Genomic DNA, 24,023 nt, shown 5'->3' with positions numbered 1-24,023 from the left:
TATATCTCTTTGTTAAATTTGTCATTCAAATCATGAATTATTTTCCTGATTTCATTGATTTGTCTATTTGTATTTTTTGTATCTTACGGAGTTTCATAAGATTATTAATTTGAACTCATTGTCTGGCATTTTATATATTGTGATTGTATTCTGTTACTTAAAAATTATTATATTGCTTTGGAGGCATTATGTTTTCTTGCTTTTTTATGTTTGATGTGCTCCTATATTGATTTTTATGCATCTGGTGGATGAGTTGCCTGTTCCAATTTTGTAGAATAGATTTTATAGGGAAAGACTGATTATAAATGGGACTTAGGGTGCTAGTTAGATGAGGTACATTGGTTTTGGTTTCAGGTGGATGTAGTAGTGTAGTCTCTGTGTAGTTCCTTCAGCCAGAATTCACGCCAGTGACATTTGTGACTTTCTCAGTGGCCTAGGCTGAGATTTTGTGGTGATGGTGATGTGGCTTTGCATGGTGGACTAGCTGAGTTATTTCTCAAGTCAAAGGAGCATGTGTGCACATGGTGGCCAGCTTGGGTTCTGGCCACTAGGGTTGGGAATGTTACTCTGGCCAGGGGCACAGGCACGTAGTTGCTTGGCTGTCCTGGGGGCATGTTTGCTGGGGTTGGTCTATAGGCTGCTTCTAACGCCAGGGGCATATGCACACAGCTTCTTTGCTGGCCTGGGTGGTGTGCCCACCGTGGGAAGTCTGTGGAGCTATTTCTCAGGCTCAGAATGTGGGCCACAGAGCTGCTCAGCTGGCTTGGGGGAGCATGCTAGGGGATGTCTATAAGACTTTACTCAGACCCTGATTGTTGGTGTGCAGACTTTGGGTACATCAGGGGCATGTCTGGAAGGTGCCATGAGGCTGTTTCTCAGGCCCTGGATGTGGGTATGCACCTTTACCACTAGCCTATGGGTATGTTATCTGCTCAGTGACTCAGGGACCCCTCCTGATTGGGAGAGATGGCAAGCATTACTTTGCCCTGGGTAGGACTGCCAAACTATTCCTCTATCTGGAAGTGCAGATAGCAGGAGTTGGTCTTCCTGTTGTGCAGGGCCAGAGTTGCAGCTGATCCTGGGCCTACGCTCTGCAAAGCTGGGTTTGTGGTGTTCAGCCACCCTTCTGAGCTTGCAGAATAAAGATGGAGCCCCATTGATAGAGAAGTGCTCTGGCTACTTGATCCCAGAGGAGCGCACACTCCAGAGGTGGCACTGATCTCCAGATGGTATGGTGCTATACTAGCTTGACTCACAGGCAGTGCGTGAAGGGTGGGGAGTGCTCATCTTACCCTCCTAATCCGGAGCAATGCAGCTTTGTGAATTTCTGGCAGCTCTCCAAACTGGACTCAAGGCTTGCAAGTGCTGTGGGATTCTCCTGTAGTAAGAACTGTAGGTGTCTGCAATGGCAATGGGGACTTGTGGGGATCTTGTGCTTACCTTTTCCCCAAAAAGGGAAGTCCCTCCTATTTATGGACTGATCTGATGGGGGTGAGGGAGATGAGGTTGCAGACTTTGCATCCACAGTTTCCTCTGTGCTTCCAATTACCACAGCTGTCTCTCTACATCCTCACTGCACTCCAGCACTCTCCTTTCAACACTCCATTCAAATGTTAAATGTTTTTTCATTGCTTTTGTCCTTTCTTGTTGGGGGAATGAGGGCCAGGTGTCTGTAGCCAGCCATCTTGCTGATGTCACGCTAGAGATTTTTTTTTAATCTCCTATAATTGTTAGTGATGTTGAGCATCTTTTCATGTGTTTATTGGCCATTTATATATCTTCTTTGGAAGAATGTCTATTCATGTCCTTTGTCCCATTTTTTAAATTTTTATTTTTATTTTAAGTTCTGGGGTACATGTGCAGGATGTGCAGGTTTGTTACACAGGTAAACATGTGCCATGGTGGTTTGCTGCACCCATCAACCCATCACCTAGGTACTAAGCCCAGAGTATATTAGTTATTTTTCCTAAGGCTCTTCCTCCCCTCCGACAGGCCCCAGTGTGTCGTTCCCCTCCCTGTGTCTATGTGTTCTCTCTGTTCAGCTCCCACTTATAAGTGAGAACATGTGGTGTTTGGTTTTCTGTTCCTGTGTTAGTTTGCTGAGGATAATTATTTGTTTTTCATTCTTGAATTGTAAAGAAAAATTTTAAACCTTAAAGAGTTAAAGTCTGACCATTTACCCAATTGTGATTTTCATTATTTGCAGCACTAATTCTATTCATTTAGAAAACAGCATATGAAACATTGAATTAAAATGTGATTAAGTGGAAGGAATTTCAGGCACACTTGGCACAGATCTAATATTTCTAGCTATCTTTGCCTAGCTAGATGTTTGAGATGATTTTTCCAATCAGTGTGTATCCTTTTTGCCCACATTCACAACTATTTCTGTACTTGGCTAAAAGTTCTAAGAACTAGGCTCAGACTCTTGCCTTGCTTACAAAAATGCTAGAAAATATATGCAAATAACAGTGTGTTTTCCACTTTCAGGATATATTTGGCATTAAACTCAGGACAAAAGAAGACACAAACTTGATCTTGTGGTTTGGGTCCTCCAATCCTCGTAAAAGTGTGGTTTCACCTGTTACCTCATAAAGGTGCCATTGCTGTATGCACATCTGAATCTATTTACAATTTGAGAATAGAGGTGAGAAAGAATGATTTACTATTTTGTGACATTCGTATGGTCAAAATTTTTATGAAATCTCACCATGAAATTTCCCCTTTCTGAAAATATAACATGAGGAACTTTTTTAAAAGAGTAAAAAATGATTTAACTAATTATACTTGTGTGCTCCAAAACAAATCTGCATTCAATTGTTTGTAATTGGCTTAGCAGACTGATTCAGGGGCAGTAAATTTTAATAGATTTCGGTGATATTCAGCTATTTCTACATTAACAAAGGGAACTATCTTATTTAAAAACACCCCAGAGTATAAAGTAGCATCTATAGAAGCACTCAGTAAAATGTTGCATTGTAAATGACCTAAAATTGTTTTCATATGTTATCATTTATTTATCCCCAGGCAGATTGTAAGCAATTCAAAGGAGCTGTTTTTAATCCCCTTTTATTGCATAATATCATGGTCCATGTACAGTGTTCGCTAAATAAGTGTTGCTGACTGATCTGGGACTTGAACCTTTTTAATTTGTTATTCAAAAGTTGTTTTACATTTTGGGTGGAAGAAAAAGAGTCTTTAAGACTTACAATATTTCTGTTAGATAACCAGTTTTAATACATTCTGAATAATTCAAATGTTGTGGGTAAGTGGACTCATGTGCTCTATATTCCAAGCATTCAGCAATGCTCTTCGACTGTGTCCTATTCGATTTCATTTACCATTCAGTTAATAAAGTCAATATTCATCAGCCTGTGGTAGACAACTCTTTTTTTAAATCCACTTGCTCCTTACGTATGACCCTTTGAGGCTTTCCAAACAGCATCTTCAATTTTGTCTGTCATGGCACTTGTTTAGAACTAGAAAAATCTTTGGTATAAGCTTGGGAGAGGACTTCTTTCATGAACAACAAAGTGAAATATCTATTTCTAAACCTTGAGAAACACGCTTTACAATAGGGTAGCCATTAGCCACTTGAAATGTGGTTAACCTGAAGTGAGGTATGCTATACATGTAAAAGACAGTGGATTTTGAAGAATTACTACCAAAATAATGAGACTCTAAAATACCTGAATAATTTTAAAAATATTGATTCCATGTTGAAATTATAATATTTTGGATATATTAGGTTAAATAAAATATTAATTTAATTTCCCATTTCTTTTTTCTATATTTCACAATAAAACAGTTAGAAATGTTAAAAAGACATATGTGGCTCACATTAAATTTTTACTGGATAGTACTGTTTTTAGAGCAAGGTCCCTCAATCTCAGCAGTATTGACATTCTGGGTCAGATAAGTATCTGTCAATGGCTTGTTCTGTGCATTGTAGGATGTTTAGCAGCATCTCTGGCCTCTACTGGCTACATGCCAGTAAATCTCATCCTCCTCAGCTGTGACAACCAAAAATATCTCTAGACAATTTCCAAATGCCTGTGGTGTGTAACATTGTTTCTGGTTGAGAACCATCCTTGAGAGTGTAAAGTAGTGCTTGTAGAGACATTCACTAGAATGTTGCTTTGATGTGTCCTAAGGTCTTTTTTATGGGTTTCAGGTTGTTTTACCCAATAGATTACATGCAGTTTATGGAACATATGTTAAGTTCATTTTGCTGCATAATATATAGTGTTCTATGCACAGTGAAAAGTAAATAATTACTCTTTACCTCTTCCACTTTTTCATTCCCAATTTTCACCCACTCCCAACTCGTCTAGGCAGTTAGTTCACAAGACAGAATGGGCTATCTGTCATATATAGTCTTTTAAAATTTTGGCATTTAACAATCACTGTCAACAGTGTTGTTTTTCTGTACACAAGCAGTGCTGTGAGTCAATTAATCATACTAGACTTACTGCAGGGACAAACTCTGTATAACTGTCAGTATATTAACTGTCTGGGGAAGTGTTGAAGAACAACCGGGACCCCTCCCCTGCAAGAGCCCAAAGACACTATAATAGAAGCACTCTAATTTTAGAAGAAATGATATTTGTTTTGGCCACAGCTGTTGGCATTCCAATGGGCTCGCATTCTGTCTGTTGAAATGAGGAGGTTCTTTTAGAGGTTTGGTTCTGTCTGAGGATTTGGTGACATCATTTAGAGAATTACTAGGCTGTCAGCAAATACATTTTATGTATAGTGAATAACTATTTAAAACTGGTTTATAAGAATTAAGAATAGGAATTCTAAAAGCTAAGCGGGAGTTAGTTCTTAGAGGTAAATGCCTCATTTATGAGAGCACCTTCCAAAATTGAAGTGGAGAGATTGGTTTTCTGGAGAATTTCCAGTGTCACTGGCCACCAGTATAAAGGAATATGCTGAGGGTCACAGCATGTTTGCTGGCCCCATGCATATATTTCCAACCTTCTCTTTTCCTCCTCAAATTTCACACATTTGAATAACTTGCTAACGATTTATATAGTTAGTTACAATGGTGGCACTATCTATTGAATACCACTGTTGTGATATAGGACACACTATTGTGACTTAAGAAAGCCCGTCCCTCTGCTGCCACAAACTTTGTAGATTTTGCATAGCTCTTTGCAGGGGCCCTAAGGACTTCTGTCTCATATTGGACAGCAGGTCAATTTTTATCTCACATTCTGGTTTACCTCTAGGTATGTTTAGCAGCTACTCTAATGGAGCTGTGATCATTGCCTATTTGTTGATCGTCATTAAATCCGTGAGTAATCGTGGTTGAACTCAGTTCAATGTAGCCCATGTTTAAAATAGCAATTTTCCTAAAAAGCTAGATTGCTTGGCTTACTAGACCTTTCTTCTAAAATACATGCTAGTTCCCTTTTTCTTAATATGCAAACTGGGTTTCCTCAATATTCATTTCCAGGGCTTTAAGTGTAGCTATTTAACTACTGATCTGTGATGTATACTTGGTCATCTTGTGTATAAAAGTGTTTAGGGGCAACTCTACCCAGAATATAATCATTTTTCACTTGGAATTTAGAAGTTTGAGAGTTTCAAACTTGGGTCACACCTAGCAGTTGCGCTTTAGATTATGATCTTAAACAATTAGTGTATTTGTTTCTGTCAAAAGATTATAAGTGCAGTAAGGAAAGGAAGCATGTATTTGAGGAAACAAGCATGCTGAAAAATGTTTAAAATAAACATGTTAATGTATCAGAAAGCAGTAAGTTTTTTATAGTTGTGGAAAAAGATGAAACTGCCAAACAAGATTCCATACAGAAAAGTTCTAGTTCTTAGAATTGTTGATTATAAACCATAATGCCATCCCTCAGTCCTGGCTTTTAACAAGCTTGGAAAACATAATAGCAAGCCCCATCCATCTGCCTCCATCATTAGAAATACTTGAATTTACCTCTTTTTATAAACTAAATTTTGGAAATGATGTTCTGACCTTAGGGGGAAAAAAAGGAAGAAAAGATTAAGAAAGCAGAAACAAAACAGCTTCACTCATACTCTGCCCTCCCACCAAAAAATATTGTTTTCATTGCCTTTTTAACTATATGAATAAGGTAGTTTAGAAACCATTATTGGAAAACAGTGAGACTGGAAAATTTAATCAAGTAAGTTTAGTGTCAGGCAGTCTGCAAGTTGTCTATGGTCTAAAGTTGGACGTCAATCCAATGCATTTGGCAGTCACTTTACTTGGCTACATAAAATACAATTTTGTGTAATTTGAATGCCTTAGTCAATATTAATCTGTAACTGACAATATGAGTTTAAATAACAAGGTTACATCAAAGTTTCAGGACCCACAAAGTGCTATTTTACTCCCAGTTTTAGTAAATTATAGAGTATTCTTTGAGCAAGCAAAGAGATAAGCAATAATAGAGACACTGTAACCCACCTTATTTTGATTATGTATATTCTACCATTTTTCTAATTTTTCTTGGTCCTTCTCAACTTCCACAAAATTGTTTTTCAAAAACTCTGCTTGCAAAAAGAAGAATTTACTTTTCAAATACGCCTACTAAGTACAAAGCACGTTCAGGTTTTTTGAACTGTGATACCCTGAGCCACTTGTTTTGCCTTAAACTCTTGTCGTGCATTGATTGCTTTGCTTTACATTGCAATGGGCACCTTCATATGAGCAAATCTTATTTTCACTCCACCTCCATGGCTTACTGAGATACAAAGCACCAGGAGATCAATACTCAGTAACATTTATATTGTTAGTATTCCCTATGGTGCTACAAAGATCATTCTAAGCACATAGCCAACCCAATGATATTGAATTGCCAATATTAATTTTATAAAAACAGGGGTTTTTATTGTGTTTTGTTCTGTTCTATCTTTGATACTTATAACAACACCTGGCATACTATAAGTATTCAGTAAATAATTTTTAATAAATGAATTAACCCACAATGATAATTTATACTAATTAGATCTTTCTTAACAATTTCTTCAAAATAAATAGTTCATTCCAGCATTTTGAACTATTTCTTAAAAATAAATAGTTCATTCCAGCATTATCATTGAGATTTGGGAATTCTAGACTTTTGGGAATTATTCACTCTTTCTTAGTGTACTGATTTGATGGGCTTTTTATATCAATATTTTACTTAAAAGACTCTCATGTTTATTTTTGCTTTTAGTGTGGACCTGGCCTTAGAATCTTCACCCCAAAGGGCATTCCAGTCAAAGAAAGAAGAAGGAAATATTCCACTGCGAGGGGCAATCAAACAACTAGCACTGCTCTAGACAGGGAATTAGGAAAAGAAAGATGGACACTAGCTGTCATTTAAACGAATTCAATTTTTCTTTATGTAATAATGTGAGATAATTATCTCCCAAAGTTCTGTTGGGTGAAAGCAAGCTGGTTTTCATATTTTATTATCTATTTGTCTATCAGTCTTTCTGTCTACTCTCTCTCTCTCTTTCTCTGTCACCTGTCAAAAGAGGGCCAAGAATTGGACTTGTTCAGTGATTGCAGAGGCTGTCTTTTAAGCACATATCTGTATTCATATATTTTTGTTCATGCCACCCTTTACATAATTATAGCTACATTTATTGAGTTCTTAATATGAACCAGCCATTTTAACTTGGAGAATGGAAAAAATATCATTTAACCCTTAAAAAATCATAATTTTGATACGTTTTAAAATTACTTCTACTTTACAGGTGAGGACACTGAGGCTCAGAGTAGTCAATATCTTTGCTGAAGTTTCACAGGCGAATACATGACTGAAGTGGGATTTAAACCCAGTAGTCATGACTCCGAAGTATGGTCTTTTAATGTTAGGATAAACTGCCTTAGCAGCTTTTATATTATTGTTTGTGATGTTTTTTGTCTCTCTTACTTGATAGTAAGATTCTCAAGAGACTACACTGGGTCTTGATTATCTTTATACTCCTCACAATACTTCTTACAGATTAGTACCTTGAACATAGTAAGTGACCAGTAAATGTACCAGATGGAAAGCAATGTTTGTATAGTTGAAAGTTGGAAGCCCAGGTATCATGGCGATTAACAAACAACTTTAGGGTCCCTGTAAATCTCACTGGTTTACACGCATTTATATATATGTATTTTTTATTTTTTCCAAATTGAAATAAAGCAAAAAGTTAAGAAGAAAAAAATAACTAGAATGCTAAAAACTTCTATGATTCAGTTTCAATCTACTGTTTTTGTCAAACCCCCACGTTTGATTTTTTTTTTTTTTTAACAGCAAGGACTTGTGATACCAACTAGGAGTAGAGGTTTTCCAGAAATATTTAGTGAAGACTAGGGGGGAATTGCTTGCTTTTGACTTGGAGAATAGAATGTGCTGCCAATGATTAACTTGAGTGCTCTCCTGGAAGATAAGCTTTGACCTGGGGGGTACTCAAAGGGAAAGTTCACTGTTGCTATTGTTCCAGATCCAGAGTGGTGTAAATATCCTGCCAAACTCTGGGTGAGCTAGACTCAGACACATTTTCTCTTTGACATTAGAGTCAGACAGGCAGGAATTGGCCAAGAAAGTTTGTGCTTAGCGGTTTTCTCCAATCTGAACCCTTGCCAGTAAGGCCCTGAGGCAATCTCAAGTTAAATTCATATATTGATTTCAGATTTCCCATGTCTTGCACCTTAGTTACACTATATAAACATCTTATACCATGTTCACTGACGGGCAAGGTCGCCGCCTTAAAAGGCAATTCATATTCAGGAACATGCTCTTCTACTCTGCCTCTGCCCTTATATCTCTGAGAGAGCCTGTTAAGCCAAGATCTTTTGTATAGATTCAACAACTCTCCCTGGAGATTGTCTGAACATGCTGGTTCTCAGATTTTAATTTGTAATGAGAAGTAGAACACTTTATTTAGGCCTGGTAAAGTAGATCCCCCAAGTCTAAGACAGAATGCTGTTTGCTGGCATCTAAGGCCTCTGATGGACTTTTAGTAGGATGGGTTCATCAGCTGTTTGGTTCCTCAGGAGCATGTAGGGAAGAGGGTGGGTTGATAGAATGGGATTTGAGTATTTTTTGGTTCCTGGTTATCATACTATCTAAACTGCACCAATTTATCTTAACCTCTACAAATACTGTCAAAATTTATAACATTATTCTGAAAACTTCAGGGTTAATAAAATACAGACAGTTCTATCTTAACACATGTTGATAAACAATAATGTGAGTTATGCAATCACACAAGAGTAGTTAGGCAAGCACAGACTGTAAATAAAATCGGCTTTTGGTGGATGGATTTATATAAATATAATTAATTTGTTGTTTGGCTCACTGGTATTTTTCCTCCGTTTGTGAAGTTCTGGTTAATGAAAATAGAAAAGTTCCCTGTTTAAGATGCATTTTAGGATTGAAATTTGTCAATGATTACAGAATGTGGTGAGGTGAAAAGAGAAGAGGTCTGAAGGCCAAGAATCCCAGGTTTCTCACATCAACTTATTTTGTGAATTGAAACAATAGACAGCATTGGCATCTGTAAAGCAGAGGAATCAGCTATGGTTTCTACACTGCTTTCCCCATCCAGCACGCTGTGTTCAATATGTCCCTGTTTGAAAGGGAGCACATCTTAGACTGAAATATGCTTGCTGGAAAACCTTGGATTTCAGAAACAGAAAAAAATTATTTATGGCTCCTAACATTCCCTCACCCCTCCTTCTCCTTTTGGTAAAATGTGGATGGCATAGTAAGGAGACTATGACTCAAGAGTAATGTCCTCAGCTTCGTGGAAATCATTTCTCATTTTCTTCTCCTGGTCAGCTAAAGGTTAGTGCCATTGGCTTAACACATTTTCCTCTTCCATTCTCAGCCTCCCCTTCAGTTAATACCTCAGTAATAAGCTACTTTACTCTCAAAAATCCCAGAAATAGCTTAGTGTTAGATGCAACTCCATGGGCAACAAAGACAGTTTTAGGGGCCTGATTCTCTAGGGCCAAGCAGCCATGATGTACAGCACAGTATGTGTTCATGCTGTGAGGACCAAAGACAATGTGAATAGAAAAATGGTAAGTGCATGTTCAGTATGAGACATTCTCTCTAGAAATAAGTGCATGTGGCTGGCTTTAACTAGGCTTTAACTAGGTATATGCTTCTGAGGTTTGTGCAGAGCCCCTTGGTGGAAATGCCGGACACTTAAAGAGATTGAGCCCATATATCCTGACTCCTTCCTCTCTCATTCTGTGAGTAAAAATAGCCTTGAGACTTGGCAATAATCTCAGTTAGTCCTCATTTGTCCTTTCTTGTTCTATGAGCTATTATTTATTCTGTATAATTCTAAAAAACTCTTGTAAACAGGGTAAATAATGAAGTTTTATTTCAAAATGACCACATAAACTTCATAGAAATTCATACCCACATTTAAATCTGGCCTGGCATATCCCCTTCCTCCTGCCTCAGTTGAGATCCTCCCCACCCGCTTCTGTTGTGTCAGGAGAAGAAAACACCTGGCATGGTTTCTGGCAGTGGAGCATGCAAATACAGTTAATTTCCAATTGGTTAAGTTGGAACTTCTGATTTATTTTTCAATGAGAAACAAGCGAGCAAATCAAAACACACAGGTTTTTTTTTTCCTCTTCACAAGGAGAGAGTGTTGAAATAGAAGGTATTTTTCAGATCCCTATGAAATAGACTGTTTCATCTCCATTTGATTTTCAATTCCGTGGAAGGGCAATCTCGTTTTCCTGTTTGTTGAGTAGATTGTCCATGGTCCCATGACAACACCAGTTCAAGGCTAATGTTCCACGAGGGGACACAACTTCAGTCAACAATCATGAGCACACGTGGCTCCAGCCTAAGGCACACAAGCCCTTCTGGTGGCTTGGGGAAATAGGAAGACCACAGTTGAAAGTGAATGAAAGTAAAAGAGCTCCTGAGATTTTATAGACAGTCAAATATTTACCATAAGTCTTTCTGGATATGGTGTTATGCTTGTTGCAAAGTAAACAGCTCAAGGCCAGGCTTGCACTAACCTCACAGAGTGGAATATTTTCCTTGTGATACAGTTCAGTTCAACAGGGATTTATTGAGCTACTCACACTGTTTGTTATGGAAAATATAAGAGTATAGCGATTGAAGGCATCATCACATTTCTTGAGCAAATTTTGATCTACTTGGGAATACAAGACTTAGCAATAAAAGGTACAATATTGAATTTATTTTGAGGTGCAGATACTTCTTAACTTTTTAACATTTTTCATATCATGGTACACACAGAAAATCTTATTTAGTTAATATATTTATAAATTTGGAATTAATTAGGATTAATTCCAGTATGGCATTTGGTAAAAAAATGAAACATCCTTATACTATATAATAATGATAAGAAAAATTTAACAAAATGTAGTAGAGGATAGATATCTTAAATAGTGAATTTGTAAATAAAAAGAACTTCCAAAAAATCTTTTCAAATAGTTGAAGGAGGATCTTGAAATGTTACAAATACATTTTTTTAATCCTGTGCTTGAAATGGCTACATTCAATTCCTGATCAAGACATTCTAATGATGATCTCCTTAAAGTCTTAAGAACCACCATTAATGAAAAAATTTGTCCAAATATATATCTGATAGAACATGTCAAATAAATTTTAAGATGACTGAAAAGTTTACAGTCATTAAAATTACATTTAAAGACTAATAGCTCTTTCCTTCCTTTTATTGACAAATGTAACTTTTCAAGTTTTTCAAAAAATGGTGAAGCTCTAATGAGTAGAACTTGTATAGTGTTTTTTCTTATATGAGATTCACATAACACACAGTTAACCATTTTAAAGTGTACAATTCAGTCATATTTAGAGCACTCACAGCATTGTGCAATAGCCACCTCTCTTTAGTTTTAAAACTCTTTCATCACCCCAGAATAACGCCCTATACTCATCAAGCACTCATTCCCTGTTTCCTTCTCCACCCATACCCTAGCAAACACTCCTCTGCTCTCTGTCTGTATGGATTTGCCTTTTCTGCATATTTCATATACAAGAAATTATACAACAGGTGATCTTTTGTGTCTGGCTTCTTTCATTTAACATAATTTTTGAGTTTCATCCAAGTTGTAGTGTCTATTAACACTTCATTGTTTTTTGTAACCAAATAATATATATATATATTTTTTATGTAGCACAAATTGTTTATCCATTTATCCATTCTTGGACATTTGGGTTATTTTCCCCTTTTGGCTATTGTGAATGTTATGAATATTCATGAGCAAGTAGTAGTTTGAGTCCTGCTCTATGTTGAATATGCAGGTTTGTTACATAGGTATACATGTGCCATGGTGGTTTGCTGCAGCTATGAACCTGTCATCTAGGTTTTAAGCCCCACATGCATTAGGTATTTGTCCTAATCCTCTCTCTCCCCTCTCTCCCGACCTCCCAACAGGCCCCAGTGTGTGATGATCCACTCCATGTGTCCATGTGTTCTCATTGTTCAGCTCCCACTTATAAGTGAGAACATGCGGTGTTTGGTTTTGGTTAGTTTGCTGAGGATGACAGTTTCCAGTTTCATCCATGTCCCTGCAAAGGACATGAACTCATTCTTTTATTATGACTGCATAGTATTCCATGGTGTGTATGTGCCACATTTTCTTTATCCAGTCTATCATTGGTGGGCATTTGAGTTGGTTTCAAGTCTTTGCTACTATAAATAGTGCTGCAATAAACATACGTGTGCATGCTTCTTTATGGTAGAATGATTTATATTCCTTTGGGTATATACCCAGTAATGGGATTGCTGGGTCAAATGACATTTCTGGTTTTAGATCCTTGAGGAATCACCACATTGTCTTCCACAATGGCTGAACTAATTTACACTCCCATCAACAGTGTAAAAGTGTTCCTATTTCTCTACATCCTCTCCAGTGTCTGTTGTTTGCAGACTTTTTAATGATCACCATGCTAACTGGCATGACATGGCATCTCATTGTGGTTTTAATTTGCATTTCTCCAATGACCAGTGATGATGAGCTTTTTGTCATATGTTTGTTGGCTGCATAAATGTGTTCTTTTAAAGAATGTTTTTATTATTTATTTATTTATTAATTATACTTCAACTTCTAGGGTACAAGTGCACAATATGCAGGTTTGTTACATAGGTATACATGTGCCATGTTGGTTTGCTGTACCCATCAACTCGCCATTTACATTAGGTATTTCTCCTAATGCTATCCCTCCCCCAGCCCTCCCACCCTCTGACCGACTCTAGTGTGTGATGTTCCCCTCCCTGTGCCCATGTGTCCTCATTGTTCAACTCCCATGTATGAGTGAGAGCATGTGGTGTCTGGTTTTCTGTTCTTGTGATACTTTGCTTAGAATGATGGTTTCCAGCTACATCCACGTTACTGCAAAGAACATGAACTCATCCTTTTTCATGGCTGCATAGTATTCCATGGTGTATATGTGCCACATTTTCTTTTTTTTTAATTATACTTTAAGTTCTAGGGTACATGTGCATGACGTTTATATCATGTATAACTCCCCCATGCAATCCCTCCCTCCTCCCCCCTCCCCATGATAGGCCCCAGTGTGTGATGTTCCCCTTCCCGAGTCCAAGTGATCTCATTGTTCAGTTCCCACCTATGAGTGAGAACATGCGGTGTTTGGTTTTCTCTTCTTGTGATAGTTTGCTAAGAATGATGGTTTCCAGCTGCATCCATGTCCCTACAAAGGATGCAAACTCAATCCAGTCTATCACTGATAGACATTTGGGTTGGTTCCAAGTCTTTGCTATTGTGAACAGTGCTTCAATACACGTATGTGTGCATGTGTCTTTATCATAGAATGATTTATAATCCTTTGGGTATATGCTCAGTAGTGGGATTGCTGGGTCAAATGGTATTTCTAGTTCTAGATCCTTGAGGAATCGCCACACTGCCTTCCACAATGGGTGAACTAATTTATACTCCCACGAACAGTGTAAAAGCATTCCTGTTTCTCCACATCCTCTCCAGCATCTGTTGTTTCCTGACTTTTTAATGATCGCTATTCTAACTAGCATGAGATGGTGTCTCATTGTGGTTTGATTTGCATTTCTCTGATGATCAGTGATGATGAATATTTTTGCATATGTCTGTTGGCTGCATAAATGTCTTCTTTTGAGAAGTGTCTGTTCATATCCTTTGCCCACTTTTTGATGGGGTTGTTTCTTTTTTTTTCTTGTAAATTTGTTTAAGTTCTTTGTAGATTCTGGATATTAGTCCTTTGTCAGATGGGTAGATTGCAAAAATTTTCTCCCATCCTGTAGGTTGCCTGTTCACTCTGATGATAGTTTCTTTTGCTGTGTAGAAGCTCCTTAGTTTAATTAGATCCCATTTGTCTATTTTGGCTTTTGTTGCCATTGCTTTTGGTGTTTTAGTCATGAAGTCTTTGCCCATGCCTATGTCCTGAATGGTATTGCCTAGGTTTTCTTCTAGGGTTTTTATGATGTTAGGTCGTACATTTAAGTCTTTAATCCATCTTGAGTTAATTTTTGTATACAGTGTAAGGGAGGGATCTAGTTTCAGCTTTCTACATATGGCTAGTCAGTTTTCCCAGCACCATTTGTTAAATAAGGAATCCTTTCCCTATTGCTTGTTTTTGTCAGATTTGTCAAAGATCAGATGGCTGTAGATGTGTGGTGTTATTTCTGAGACCTCTGTTTTGTTCCATTGGTCCATATATCTGTTTTGGTGTCTGTACCATGCTGTTTTGGTTACTGTAGCCTTGCAGTATAGTTTGAAATCAGGTAGCATGATGTCTTCAGCTTTGCTCCTTTTGCTTAGGATTGTCTTGGCTATGTGGGCTCTTTTTTAGTTCCCTATGAAATTTAAAGTAGTTTTTTTCCAATTCTGTGAAGAAAGTCAGTGGTAGCTTGATGGGGATGGCATTGAATCTATAAATTACTTTGGGCAGTGTGGTCATTTTTACAATATTGATTCTTTCTATCCATGAGCACGGAATGTTCTTCCATTTGTTTGTGTCCTCTTTTATTTCATCGAGCAGTGGTTTGTAGTTCTCCTTGCAGAGGTGCTTTACATCCCTTGTGAGTTGAATTCCTAGATATTTTATTCTCTTTGTAGTAATTGTGAATGGGAGTTCACTCATGATTTGGCTCTCTGTTTGTCTATTATTGGTGTATAGGAATGCTTGTGATTTTTGCACATTAATTTTGTATCCTGAGACTTTGCTGAAGTTGTTTATCAGCTTAAGGAGATTTAGGGCTGAGATGATGGGGTTTTCTAAATACAGAATCATGTCATCTGCAAACAGGGACAATTTGACTTTCTCTTTTCCTAATTGAATACCCTTGATTTCTTTCTCATGCCTGATTGCCCTAGCCAGAACTTCCAACACTGTGTTGAATAGGAGTGGTGAGAGAGGGCATCCTTGTCTTGTGCCAGTTTTCAAAAGGAATGCTTCCAGTTTTTGCTCATTCAGTATGATATTGGCTGTGGGTTTGTCATAAATAGCTCTTATTATTTTGAGATACATTCCATCAATATCTAGTTTATCGAGAGTTTTTAGCATAAAGAACTGTTGAATTTTGTCAAAGGCCTTTACTGCATCTATTGAGATAATCATGTGGTTTTTGTCATTGGTTCTGTTTATGTGATGGTAACAATTATTGATTTGCATATGTTGAACCAGGCTTGCATCTCAGGGATGCCAACTTGACATGATGGATAAGCTTTGTGATGTGCTGCTGGAATTGGTTTGCCAGTATTTTGAGGATTTTCACATTGACGTTCCTCAGGGATATTGGCCTAAAATTCTCTTTTTTGTTGTCTGTCTACCAGGTTTTGGTATTAGGATGATGCTAACCTCATAAAATGAGTTAGGGAAGATTCACTCTTTTTCTATTGATTGAAACAGTTTCAGAAGGAATGGTACCAGCTCCTCTTTGTACTACTGGTAGAATTCGGCTGTGAATCCATCTGGTCTTGGACTTTGGTTGGTTGGTAGGCTATTAATTATTGCCTCAATTTCAGAACCTGTTATTGGTCTATTCAGAGACTCCACTTCTTCCTGGTTTGGTGTTGGGAGGGTGTTTGTGTCCAGAAATTTATTCATGTATTCTAGATTTTCTAGTTTATTTGCATAGAGGTGATTATAGTATTCTCTGATGGTAGTTTGTACTTCTGTGGCATCGGTGGTGATATCCCCTTTATCATTTTTTATTGCATCTATTTGATTCTTCTCTCTTTTCTTCTTTATTAGTCTTGCTAGCGGTCTATCAATTTTGTTGATCTTTTCAAAAAACCAGCTCCTGGATTCATTGATGTTTTTTTGAAGGGATTTTTGTGTCTCAATCTTCAGTTCTGCTCTGATCTTAGTTATTTCTTGCCTTCTGCTAGCTTTTGAATCTGTTTGCTCTTGCTTCTCTAGTTCTTTTCATTGTGATGTTAGGGTGGCAATTTTAGCTCTTTTCTGCTTTCTTTTGTGGGCATTTAGTGCTATAAATTTCCCTCTATAGACTGCTTTAAATGTGTCCCAGAGATTCTGGTACATTGTGTCTTTGTTCTCATTGGTTTCGAAGAACATCTTTATTTCTGCCTTCATTTTGTTATTTATCCAGTACTCATTCAGGAGCAGGTTGTTCAATTTCCATGTAGTTGTGCAGTTTTGAGTGAGCTTCTTAATCCTGAGTTCTAATTTGATTGCACTGTGGTCTGAGAGAATGTTGTGATTTCTCTTCTTTTACATTTGCTGAGGAGTGTTTTACTAACAATTTTGTGGTCAATTTTAGAATAAGTGCGATGTGGTGATGAGAAGAATGTATGTTCTGTTGATATGGGGCGGAGAGTTCTGTAGATGTCTATTAGGTCCACTTGGTCCAGAGTTGAGTTCAAGTCCTGGATATCCTTGTTAACCTTCTGTCTTATTGATCTGTCTAATATTGACAGTGGGGGGTTAACGTCTCCCGTTATTATTGTGTGGGAGTCTAAGTCTCTTTGTAAGTCTCCAAGGACTTGCTTTATGAATCGGGGTACTCCTTTATTGGGTGCACTTATATTTAGGCTAGTTAGCTCTTCTTGTTGAATTGATCCCTTTATCATTATGTAGTGGCCTTTTCTCTTTTGATTTTTGTTGGTTTAGAGTCTGTTTTATCAGAGACTACCATTGCAGCCCCTGCTTTTTTTTTTTTTTTTTTTTTTTGCTTTCCATTGGTTGGTAGATCTTCCTCCATCCCTTTATTTTGAGCCCATGTGCGTCTCTGCATGTGAGATGGGTGTCCTGAATACAGTATGCCAATGGGTCTTGACTCTTTCCAGTTTGCCAATCTGTGTCTTTTAATTGGGGCATTTAGCCCATTTACATGTAAGGTTAATATTGTTATGTTTGAATTTAATCCTGTCATTATCATGTTAGCTGATTATTTTGCTTGTTAATTGATGCAGTTTCTTCATAGCATCTCTGGTCTTTACAATTTGACATGTTTTTTTCAGTGGCTGGTACTGGTTTTTCCTTTCCATGTTTAATGGTTCCTTTAGGAGCTCTTGTAAGGCAGGCCTGGTGGTGACAAAGTCTCTCAGCATTTGCTTGTTTGTAAAGGATTTTATTTCTCCTTCATTTATGAAGCTTAGTTTGGCTGGATATGAGATTCTGGGTTGAAAATTCTTTTCTTTAAGAATGTTGAATATTGGCCCCCACTCTCTTCTAGCTTGTAGGGTCTTCCGAGAGATCTGCTCTTATTCTGATGCACTTCACTTTGTGGGTAACCCGACCTTCCTCTCTGGCTTCCTTAATATTTTTTCTTTCATTTCGATGTTGGTGAATCTGACAATTATGTGTCTTGGGGCTGCTCTTCTTGAGGTGAATCTTTGTGGTGTTCTCTGTATTTCCTGAATTTGAAGGTTGGCCTGCCTTGCTGGGTTAGGGAAGTTCTCCTGGATGATATCTTGAAGAGTGTTTTCTAACTTGGTTCCACTATCCCCGTCACTTTCCATTACACCTATCAAACTTATATTTGGTTTTTTCACATAGTCCCATATTTCTTGGAGGCTTTGCTAGTTTCTTTTCACTCTTTTTTCTCTAATCTTGTCTTCTCACTTTATTTCATTAATTTGATCTTCAATCACTGATATCCTTTCTTCCACTTGATCAAATCGGCTATTGAAGTTTGTGCATCCATCACGAAGTTCTTGTGCCATGGTTTTCAGCCCCATCAGGTCATTTATGGTCTTCTCTACAATGTTTATTCTAATTAGCCATTGGTCTAACCTTTTTTCAAGGTTTTTAGCTTCCTTGTGATATGTTGCAACATGCTCCTTTAGCTCAGAGAAGTTTGTTATTATGGACCTTCTGAAGCCTACTTCTGTCAACTCATCAAATTCATTCTCCATCCAGTTTTGTTCTGTTGCTGACAAGGAGCTGCAATCCTTTGGAGGAGAGGAGGTGCTCTGATTTTTGGAATTTTCAGCTTTTCTGCTCTAGTTTTTCCCCATCTTTGTGGTTTTATCTACCTTTGATCTTTGATGTTGGTGACCTACAGATGGGGTTTTGGTGTGGATGTCCTTTTTGTTGATGTTGATGCTGTTTTTTTCTGTTTGTTAGTTTTCCTTCTAACAGTCAGACCCCTCAGTTGCAGGTCTGTTGGAGTTTGTTGGAGGTCCACTCCAGACCCCGTTTGCCTGGGTATCACCAGCAGAGGCTGCAGAACAGCAAATATTGCTGCCTGATCTTTCCTCTGCAAGCTTCATCCCAGAGAGGCACCCACCCGTTTGAGGTGTCTGTTGACCCCCTACTGGGAAGTGTTTCCCAGTCAGGCTACACAGGAGTCAGGGACCTGCTTGAGGAGGCAGTCTGTCCGTTCTTGGAGCTCGAATGCCATGCTGAGAGAACCACTGCTCTCTTCAGAGCTGTCAGACAGGGATGTTTAAGTCAGCAGAAGCTATCTGCTGCCTTTTGTTCTACTATGCCCTGCCCCCAGAAGTGGAATCTATAGAGGCAGTAGGCGTTGCTGAGCTGTGGTGGGCTCCACCCAGTTTGTGCTTCCAGGCCTCTTTGTTTACATTTTGAGCTACTCAGGCCTCAGCAATGGTAGACACCCCTCCCACCATTCAGCTGCAGCAGGGCAGGTCAATCTCAGACTGCTGCAATAACAGTGAGCAAGGCTACGTGGGAGTGGGACCTGCTGAGCTAGGCACAGGAGGATATATCCTGGTCTGCCGGTTGCTAAGACTGTGGAGATAGCGCAGTATTTTGTCAGGAGTGTACCATTTCTCCAGATACAGTCTGTCACTGCTTCCCTTGGCTAGGAAAGACAAATTCCCCAATCCCTTGTGCTTCCCAGGTGAGGTGATACCTGCCCTGCTTTAGCTCACCATCCATGGGCTGCACCCACTGTCCAACCAGTCCCAGAGAGATGAACCAGGTACCTCAGTTGAAAACATAGAAATAACCATCTTCTGCATCGATCTTGCTGGGAACTGCAGACCGGAGCTGTTCCTATTCGCCCCTCTTAGAAGCGAAGCATATAAATGTCTTCCTTTGAGAAGTGTCTGTTCAGGTCCTTCACCACTTTTTGATGGAGTTGTTCATTTCTTTCTTCTAAATTTGTTTAAGTTCCTTGTAGATTCTGGACATTAGATCTTTGTCAGATGGGTAGATTGCAAAAATTTTCTCCCATTCTGTAGGTTGCCTATTCACTCTGATGACAGTTTCTTTTGCTGTGCAGAAGCTCCTTGGTTTAATTAGATCCCATTTGTCTACTTTGGCTTTTATTGCCATTGCTTTTGGTGTTTTAGTCATGAAGTCTTTGCCCACGCCTATGTCCTGAGTAATATTGCCTAGGTTTTCACCTGGGGTTTCTATAGTTTTAGGTTTTACATGTAAGTCTTTAATCCATCTTGAGTTAATTTTTGTATACAGTATAAGGAAGGGTCCAGTTTCAGTTTTCTGCATATGGCTAGTCAGTTTTCCCAGCACCATTTATTAAATAGAGAATGATTTCCCTATTGCTTGTTTTTGTCAGATTTGTTCAAAATTGGATGATTGTAGTTGTGTGGCATTATTTCTGAGTCCTCTTATCTGTTCCATTGGTCTACATATCTGTTTTGGTACCACTACCGTGCTGTTTTCATTACTGTAGTCTTGTAGTACAGTTTGATGTCAGGTAGTGTGATGCCTCCAGGTTTGTTCTTTTTGCTTAGGATTGTCTTGGCTATGCAGGCTCTTTTTTGGTTCCATATGAAATTTAAAGTAGATTTTTCTAATTCTATGAAGAAAGTTGATGATACCTTGATGGGAATAGCGTTGAATCTATAAATTACTTTGGGTAGTATTGCCATTTTCATGATATTGATTCTTCTCATCCATGAGCATGGAACGTTTTCCATTTGTTTGTGTCCTCTCTGATGTCCTTGAGCAGTGGTTTGTAGCTGTCCTTGAAGAGGTCCTTCATCTCCCTTGTAAGTTGTATTCCTAGATATTTTATTTCTTTGTAGCAATTGTGAATGGGAGTTCACTCATGATTTGGCTCTCTGCTTGTCTATTATTGGTGTATAGGAATGCTTGTGATTTTTGCACATCAATTTTTTATCCTGAGAGTGCTGAAGTTGCTTGTCAGCTTAAGAAGTTTGTAGGCTGAGATGATGGGGTTTTCTAAATATACATTCCTGTCATCTGCAAACAGAGAGAATTTGACTTCCTCTCATTCCATTTGAATGCCTTTTATTTCTTTCTCTTGCCTGATTGCTCTGTCCAGAACTTCCAATACTATATTGAATAGGAGTGGTAAGAGAGGGCACCCTTGTCTTAAGCCAGTTTTCAAAGGGAATGCTTCCAGCTTCTGCCCATTCAGTATGATATTGGCTATGGTTTTGAAATAAATAGCTCTTGCTATTTTGAAATATGTTCCATCAATACTTGGTTTATTGAGAGTTTTTAGCTTGAAAGTGTGTTGAATTTTATTGAAGGCCTTTTCTGCATGTATTGAGATAATCATGTGGGTTTTGTCATTGGTTCTGCTTATGTGATGGATTGCATTTATTAATTTGTGTATGTTGAACCAGCCTTGCATCCCAGGAATGAAGCTGACTTGATCATGGTGGATATGATTTTTGATGTGCTGCTGGATTCAGTTTGCCAGTATTTTACTGAGGATTTTCACATCAATGTTCCTCAGCGATATTGGCCTGAAATTTTCTTTTTTTATTGTGTCTCTGCCAGGTTTTGGAATCAGGATGATGCTCGCCTCATAAAATGAGTTAGGGAGGATTCCCTCTTTTTCTGTTGTTTAGAATAGTTTCAGAAGGAATGGTACCAGCTCCTCTTTGTGCCTCTAGTAGAACTCGGCTGTGAATCCATCTGGTCCAGGACTTTTTTTGGTTGGTAGGCTATTAATTGCTGCCTCAATTTCAGAACTTGTTGTTGGTCTATTCAGGGATTCGACTTCTTCCTGGTTTAGTCTTGGGAGGGTGTTTGTGTTCAGGAATTTATTCATTTCTTCTAGATTTTCTAGTGTATTTGCATAGAGGTGTTTATAGCATTCTCTGATGGTAGTATGTATTTCTGTGGCATCAGTGGTGATATCACCTTTATCATTTTTTATTGCATCTATTTGATTCTGCTCTCTTTCCTTTATTAGTCTGGATAATGGTTTATATATATGTTTAATCTTTTCAAAAAATCAGCTCCTGGATTCATTGATTTTTTGAAGGTTTTTTTGTGTCTCTATCTCTTTCAGTTCTCCTCTAATCTTAGTTATTTCTTGTCTTCTGTTGCTTTTGAATTTGTTTGCTTTTGCTTCTCTAGTTCTTTTAATTGTGATGTTAGGGTGTGGATTTTAGATCTTTCCCACTTTCTCTTGCTGGCATTTAGTGCTATAAATTTCCCTCTAAACACTGCTTTAACTGTGTCCCAGAGACTCTAGTACATCAACCAGTAAGTCGATCTCATTGAATTCAAATACCTTATTTCTGCATTAATTGCATTATTTACTCAGGAATCATTTAGGAACAGGTTGCTCAGTTTCCATGTGGTTGTGTGGTATCGAATGAGTTTCTTAATCCTAAGTTCTAATTTGATTGCACTGTGGTACGAGAGACTGTTATGATTTCCTTTATTTTGCATTTGCTGAGGAGTGTTTTACTTCCAATTATGTGGTCAATTTTAGAATAAGTGTGATGTGGTGCTGAGAAGAATGTATATTCTGTTGATTTGGGGTGGAGAGTTCTGTAGATGTCTATTAGGTCAGCTTGATCCAGAGCTGAGTTCAAGTTCTGAATATCCTTGTTAATTTTCTGTCTCATTGATCTGTCAAATATTGACAGTGGTGTGCTAAAGTCTCCCACTATTACTGTATGGGAGTCTCTCTTTGTAGGTCTCTAAGAACTTGCTTTATGAATCAGGGTGCTCCTGTATTGGTTGCATATATATTTAGGATAGTTAGCTCTTCTTGTTGCATTGATTCTTTTACCATTATGTAATGCACTTCTTCATCTTTTTTGATCTTTGTTGGTTTAAAGTCTGTTTTATCAGAGACTAGGATTGCAAGTCCTTTTTTTTTTTTTTTTTTTTTTTTTTGGCTTTCCATTTGCTTGGTAAATATTCCTCCATCCCTTTTTTATGAGCACATGAGATGGGTCTCCTGAATACAGCTCACTGATGAGTCTTGACTCTTTATCCAATTTGCCAGTCTGCATCTTTTAATTGGGGCATTTAGCCCATTTACATGTAAGGTTAGTGTTGTTATGTGTGAATTTGATCCTGTCATCATAATGCTAGCTGGCTGTTTTGCATATTAGTTGATGCAGTTTCTTCATAGTGTCATTGGTGTTTTCATTTTGGCATGTTTTTACAGTGGCTGGTACTGGTGGTTCCTTTCCATATTTAGTGCTTCCTTCAGGAGCTCTTGTAAGGCAGGCCTAGTGGTAACAAAATCCCTCAGCATTTGCTTGTACGTAAAGGATTTTATTTCTCCTTCACATATGAAGCTTAGTTTGTCTGGATATGAGATTCTGGGTTAAAAATTCTTTTCTTTAAGAATATTGAATATTGGCCCCCACTCTCTTCTGGCTTGTAGGGTTTCTGCCGAGAGATCCGCTCTTATTCTGATGGGCTTCCCTTTGTAGGTAACCCGACCTTTCTCTCTGGCTGCGCTTAATATTTTCCCCTGCGCTTCAACCTTGGAGAATCTGACAATTATGTGTCTTGGGGTTGTTCTTCTTGAAGAGTATCTTAGTGGTGTTCCCTGCATTTCCTGAATTTGAATGTTGGCCTGTCTTGCAAGGTTGGGGAAGTTCTCCTGGATAATATCCTGAAGGGTGTTTTCCAATTTGGTTCCATACTCCCTGTCACCTTCAGGGACCCCAATCAATTGTAGGCTTCGTCTTTTCACATAGTCCCATATTTTTAGCAGGCTTTGTTCATTCCTTTTCATTCTTTTATCTCTAATTTGGTCTTCATGCTTCATTTCAGTAAGTTGATCTTCAATCTCTGATAATCCTTTCTTCCGCTTGATCGATTTGGCTATTGATTCTTATGTATGCTTCACAAAGTTCTCGTGCTGTATTTTTCAGCTCCATCAGGTCATTTATGTTCTTCTCTAAATTGGTTATTCTAGTTAGCAGTTCCTGTAACCTTTTGTCAAGGTTCTTAACTTCCTTGCATTGGGTTATGACATGCTCCTTTAGCTTACAGGATTTGTTATTACCCACCTTCTGAGGCCTACTTCTTTCATTTTGTCAAACTCATTCTCAGCCCAGTTTTGTGCCTTTGTTGGAGAGGAGTTTTGATCATTTGGAGGAGAAGAGGCATTCTGGTTTTTGGAATTTCCAGCCTTTTTGCACTGTTTTTTCCTCATCTTAATGGATTTATCTGTCTTTGATCTTTGAAATTGGTGACCTATGGATGGTGTTTCTGCATGGGACTTCTTCTTGTTGATGTTAATATTATTGCTTTCTGTTAGTTTTTCTTCTTGCAGTCAGGCCCCTCTTCTGCAGGTCTGCAGAAGCTTCCAGACCCTATTTGTCTGGGTATCACCAGCGGAGGCTGCATAGAAGCAAAGATTGCTGC

The 24,023-nt window shown here is 38.2% G+C and overlaps 1 long non-coding RNA gene across 2 annotated transcripts in view; it reads left to right on the top strand.

Moving 5' to 3' along the window:
* The window catches only part of LOC117090239, a 164,555-nt gene that overhangs the window by 106,987 nt on the left and 33,545 nt on the right, over positions 1-24,023 (top strand). The window contains exon 9 of one of the 2 annotated variants that reach the window (XR_004439942.1): positions 2,491-2,647. The exons of the other annotated variant lie outside the window; for it this stretch is intronic. This is a non-coding gene — a long non-coding RNA (uncharacterized LOC117090239). The remainder of the gene's footprint in view (positions 1-2,490; positions 2,648-24,023) is intronic. 2 annotated transcript variants of the gene reach the window in all.

The sequence above is a fragment of the Trachypithecus francoisi genome, unplaced genomic scaffold (assembly GCF_009764315.1).
Source record: "Trachypithecus francoisi isolate TF-2019V2 unplaced genomic scaffold, Tfra_2.0 Lachesis_group11, whole genome shotgun sequence".
In the NCBI taxonomy this organism is placed as follows: domain Eukaryota; kingdom Metazoa; phylum Chordata; class Mammalia; order Primates; family Cercopithecidae; genus Trachypithecus; species Trachypithecus francoisi.
The sequence above is the reverse complement of the archived record's forward strand: the minus strand, read 5'-3'. Positions and strand labels throughout refer to the sequence as shown.